Source organism: Esox lucius, chromosome 1 (assembly GCF_011004845.1).
Source record: "Esox lucius isolate fEsoLuc1 chromosome 1, fEsoLuc1.pri, whole genome shotgun sequence".
Classification (NCBI taxonomy): Eukaryota; Metazoa; Chordata; class Actinopteri; order Esociformes; family Esocidae; genus Esox; species Esox lucius.
Genome location: NC_047569.1, coordinates 4,747,212 through 4,753,410, shown reverse-complemented (window position 1 = coordinate 4,753,410; position 6,199 = coordinate 4,747,212).

The following is a 6,199-nucleotide window of genomic DNA, read 5'->3' as shown; positions in this document are numbered from 1 at the left end:
TTCCTTGGCTTGGATCACTGGATGTGACTGAAAGGTCTGTGTGGCAGCATTTGTTGGTTTTAAAGGAAGCACTCCCTCTGACTAATGGCAATGTCTGACACTGATAGCCCTAGTGTAACTGGGTCATTAGGCAATGTAAATAAAGAAACAGTGATATAACATTCAGTCAAGATAGATAATGTTAACTCCCTTTAACTTCATCCTTGAGACCACTCAAACCAAAACCCTGCAAATATTTAGATTTACAACTATGACAGTGCTGATCTTATATTTGAAAAAGAGTTGGGATTGACTCTAATGAGTTGTGACTTGCACTTTAATTTATTTCATTTTAATATATATTTCTGGCAATTTGCATGCTAAAAAAAGGCTAACTTTAAATTAATAAAAATAACTATCTGAAAATGAATCAGGTTTTCGATAGGATTTTGATCTGGACCCCTGTCCTCTCAGGACAGAGGTGTCAAAACGGTTCCATGGAGGGCTGAGTGTTAGCAGGTTTTCACTCTCACCTTGTACTTGGTTGATTAATTCGGTCACTAATTGGTTAGTTTCTACCCTCACCTGGTTGTTTAGGTGTGAACTGGGAACCAATTTATATGAAAAACAAAAACATTGGGGGTTTTGGAAATGTGTTTTTATTCATTTTCCTGCTGGAAGATGTTCTTTGATGTGGACCCAGCTTTCTGATATTGGGTTTGACAAGTTTTCTCTTACGGTACACACAGTGACAAAAAACAAGATAATGACTCCTTTTCTCTATTCTAATTCATCAAATTGGGTGGCTGAGTCATTTTCATATTGCAGGCACATGCAACTCACCACAGCTGAATTAAATTTGAAAGTTGAAGAGAATTACCGGCCTGAAATGTTATTTCTGATTTCCTCTAGAAGGTGAAAATTACATTGTCTTTTTCTTTGTGGAACATATGGTTGCCCTGAACCGTATTGTGAAAAAAAGTTTTTGGTGCTGCATCTTTGAATTAATCTCACAATTTCAAGATAGTATCTTGTTATTGTTTATCTTGAAATAAAAACAAACATGTTTTTTTGCTGTTGCATCTGAAAGTTTATCTTGTTATTTCAAGATACTGTCTTTTTAAAACAAGATAACTATCTCATTATTACAAGATAAACTTAGAGATACAGCAGCAAAAAAAGATAAACAAATTATTTGATTTGTTGATATGCAAACCACCTCATGCATGTCTTCAAGTGGATGATTGTATTCCTTTCATTTTTCTCATGTGTTGGCAGTAGAATCTAGCATTTAGGTTCTATGAGTCAATGAGTTAGCTACTCTTTTCAACAGCCAAGCATTTTATTCATAAAATAAAATAACAAATGAAATGCACGTTATATTCCTACAACAGAAGAAAACAAAAACAGAAGTAATAAAATAACAAATGGAGGCTTAAATTATTAAATGGATGGCTACTTTTACTTGGCCTCGCAAAGTTGCCTTTACCGTTACAGCAAATCCCAGTACAGCTGATAATTCTCAAGGAAGTTCTGTAGCTGACTATATTGATAATAAACAATCCCTTTCAGAAATATAGAGGTGGGCTAGATACAAGATTAAATTGCCTAATTGGCGATTATATTAACAGTTGCCAAATCAGTAATGAACAGTGATGAACAGTGCAGCACTTTGTTACACTTCATAATCCAACTGACATGTATAGGCCAGACCCAGCTGAAGTGGCGCATTCTTAACTATCCTTGCCAAATAACTCTCATTAATGCTTAAATGGCCTCTGTTTAAGTATAACCGCAATACAGCTCCAATAGTCATAGGTTACCTGGTAGCTTTAGTTAACCTTCCACTATATACATTTTTTCTTTCTAATATTTCTAATGTTTCTAATATTTGTTCTGTAAAATTTAGTGTTGAATAATTAACAAATAATGTGCTGGATACTACAGTGAGGGAAACAATTATTTTATCCCCTGCTGATTTTGTACATTTGCCCACTGACAAAAAAATGGTCAGTCTATAATTTTAATGGTACGTTTATTTGAATGGTGAGAGACAGAAGAACATCAAAAAAATCCAGAAAAACACATGTCCAAATGTTATAAATTGATTTGCATTTTAATGAGTGAAAAAAGTATTCGACCCCTCTGCAAAACATGAATTAGTACTTGGTGGCAAAACCCTTGTTGGCAATCACAGAGGTCAGACGTTTCTTGTAGTTGGCCACCAGGTTTGCACACATCTCAGGAGGGATTTTGTCCCACTCCTCATTGCAGATCTTCTTCAAGTCATTAAGGGTTTGAGGCTGACGTTTGGCAACTCGAACCTTCAGCTCCCTCAACAGATTTTCTATGGGATTAAGGTCTGGAGACTGGTAGGCCACTCCAGGACCTTAATGTGCTTCTTCTTGAGCCACTCCTTTGCTGCCATGGCCATGTGTTTTGAGTCATTGTCATGCTGGAAGGAGGGAAGGAGGGAAGGAGGGAAGGAGGTTCTCACGCAAGATTTGATGGTACATGGCCCCGTCCATCGTCCCTTTGATGCGATGAAGTTTTCCTGTCCTGTTACCAGAAAAACACCCCAAAAGCATAATGTTTCCACCTCCATGTTTGACGGTGGGGATGGTGTTCTTGGGGTCATAGGCAGCATTCCTCCTCCTCCAAACTCAGCAACTTGAGTTGATGCCAAAGAGCTCGATTTTGGTATCATCTGACCACAACACTTTCACCCAGTCCTACTCTGAATCATTCAGATGTTCTTTGGCAAACTTCAGACGGGCCATGTGGTTTCTTGAGCAGGGGGACCTTGCGGGCCTTGCAGGATTTCAGTCCTTCACGGCGTAGTGTGTTACCAATTGTTTTCTTGGTGACAATGGTCCCAGCTGCCTTGAGGTCATTTACAAGATCTACCAGTGTAGTTCTGGACTGATTCCTCACCATTCTCATGATCATTGCTACTCCACGAGGTGAGATCTTGCATGGAGCCCCAGACCGACGGAGATTGACAGTTCTTTAGTGTTAATCGCACCAACTGTTGTCAGCTGCTTGGCGATTGTCTTGTAGCCCATTCCAGCCTTGTGTAGGTCTACAATCTTGTCCCTGACATCCTTGGACAGGTCTTTGGTCTTGGCCATGGTGGAGTGTTTGGAATCTGAGTGATTGATTGCTTCTGTGGACAGGTCTTTTATACAGGTAACAAGCTGAGCTCCTAATCTCAGCTCGTTACCTGTATAAAAGACACCTGGGAGGCAGAAATATTTCTGATTGAGAGGGGATCAAATACTTATTCCACTCATTAAAATGCAAATCAATTTATAACATTTTTGACATGCGTTTTTCTGGATTTTTTTGTTATTCTGTCTCTCACTGTTCAAATAAACCTACCATTAAAATGATAGACTTATAATTTCTTTGTCAGTGGGCAAACGTGCAAAATCAGCAGGGGATCAAATAATTTTTTGCCTCACTGTATATGGTCAAAGTAAACTCTAGGCTACATCCCCCAGGGCATAATTGTTTGCATGTCAAATCCCAGAGTACATTTCACTGTTAAGTGTTATATAACTTGGTAGCCTAACTGTTCCGGTTGAGGCTTAAATTAAAAACGAAACACACCATATCAAAATAGGAAAGTAATGAAGAATCAGTTGTGGATGTTTGAACGGCCTTGAACAATTTGGTGTTGCGTATTTAAGTTGATCTTGTTATTTCAAGATATAATCATGCTATTTTGAGATACTATCTTGTTATAACAAGATACTATCAAGAAATTATGAGATAAGCTTAATGATGCAGCACCAAACCATTCAGAGCTTCAATAGGAATAAGCTGGGATTTTGTAAATTATATAAAAAAATTGGTTTGGTTTAACTGCAAATCAAAGAAACACCTATGTGAAAAAATGTCTTCAAGAAAATAACATTTATTTTTATTAAAGTGTAAATGTGCCAATATTTTTGGCCACAACAGCTAATGGATGAATGATTCATTAGAGAATGTGCTTCAGCTAGGCATTTGACTAATTCCAAAGTGTTGTACGTCTTCATGACAGAAATCAATCAAGTCAATCAAATGTATTTTATAAAGCTCTTTTTAAATCAGCAGTTGTCACAAAGTGCTTATACACATACCCAGCCTAAAACCCCAAAAAGCAAGCAACAACAAGGAATTGATGCAGAGTGGGTGGGAAAATCTCCATAGTAGGGTTGGAACCTAGAAAGAAACCTACGCCGGTTGAAGATTATAAGATCACATTACCTTTTTGGACCACATCAATACTTTAGAATGTTCAAATGACTTGCTGATCTGTAAATACACAAGATCTGGATCAGAGTAGGCAGAATCAAGATCAACTGCACAACCCAGTGGACAAGGACAGAGATGACCAGGAAAGAAATAACTACACCCACATTGCCAGGCATTAGGCCACCAAAGGGACACCAACCAACCTTAAACCACCCAGAGACAAGGCAGAGTATAGCCCACAGACTTCACTATTATCACAAAAACGTTATGCATGGCATGGGGTAAGCCAGCGACTTTGCCTCCATAATTGCATTGTAGAGAGAATATCCCAGTCAAGAAAGGCAAGCCTGCCAGGCAAGGATCTTACATCAACCTAGTGCCAGTGCAATAACACTGTTTTATATCAATTGTTAGCCATTAGTCTTTGTAATGTCTGGTACCTGTTTTTTTTTATAATACTCAAGTAAGGCAGTTCCTCATCATTTGTCTGATTCGGTAAGCAATTCTTGATAATCTATCAAAAAGTTACCCATCATAACTCTCCCATTGATCTTTATAAAGAGTGCCAGCCATATTCAGGGCAGTAATATTGTTGGGAGTATTATTGAACATTTAGATATGGCAATAATATACACAACACTGTAAACTAGAAACTATTTGGTTAAATTATTATTATGAATATTATAGATACATTTGAGTGTAATAAGCTTATGAATGGTGGTATAGCACACTACAACTACATAGTGTGAATTAAGAAGAAAAATATATACACAGCAAAATATAAAGCAATAATATACATAACACTGTACACTAGCAGCAGAAAAAGTATTATAAACTAGCAGCAATATTTGTTAGTAGTATTGAATATTATATATATGGATAAGTATATTATTATAGATTATCATGATAGATTATTGAATATTATAGATATGTATGGCAATAATATACATAAGGATTTAAACTAGCAGCAATATAAGACAGAGTATGGGGAGTATGAACAGTATGGTAGAGGTATTGAGTATTATAGACACATGTGAGTGTAATATGCTTATAAATGGTACATGCAAAGGAATATTCTAATGCACATTAAATGTACCTGAAAGGACATCAGAGCATCTGGAATGTTTGTGTGTGATCAGTATGATAATGGATCAGTGTTGCCTTACGGCCTGAGGGAAAAAACAGTTTGTGAGTCTGGAGGTGCATGCCCCGATGATCCGGTAGCATCTACCAGACGGCAGCAGTGTGAACAGACCATAGCCTGGGTGGCTGGGATTTTTTATGATGATCCATGTTTAGTGTGAAGGTTTCTGGGAGGCATTGTATTTTCTTTTGGCTTTTGTGGGTTTTTTCTAGGATTGTAACATATTTTTTGTATTTTAGAGACTACATACAACTTTGTTGTTGAGGCACACAAATGTTCAAGATTCGATCTTGACAAAAAATTGGTTTACGCTGGTTTCCCTCACTTGAAAAGCTGTGATTTATATCATATGCCTAGATTCAACAATTCGATCACAGTTACCTACATTTTGTTTGAAATTTCCCAGTATACTTTAGCTGAAACCAGCAGCATATCCTCCTGCTTTCCAGTGCTGCCTTTTACTTTGTAGTACAGCAGAGTCCATCTTTGTCCTTCCCTGGATTAGAGATCAGATGTCGCTAAAAGGGGTGTTAGAGGGTCACTAAGGGGATCTCTTAAACTCTAGTCTTCATGTAAAATCCTAATGCCCCAGAACAGTGAGGGGGACATTGCCCTGCGAAGGCTATGGAGCCCCCAATATTACAAACAGGTCAATTTTACCCCTCTCTGGAAAAGAGGAAAAATACTGGGATCCATTCAAATCAATGCCCTTGATTTTTTGAACTAGTAAAAAACTAATTATATAAAAATGTTAACAAATCTGCTACTCATTTTTTAATTTAAATGAAATGTTATTCAAATACAGCTTCACACAAGGTGTGGTCAATTTAAATG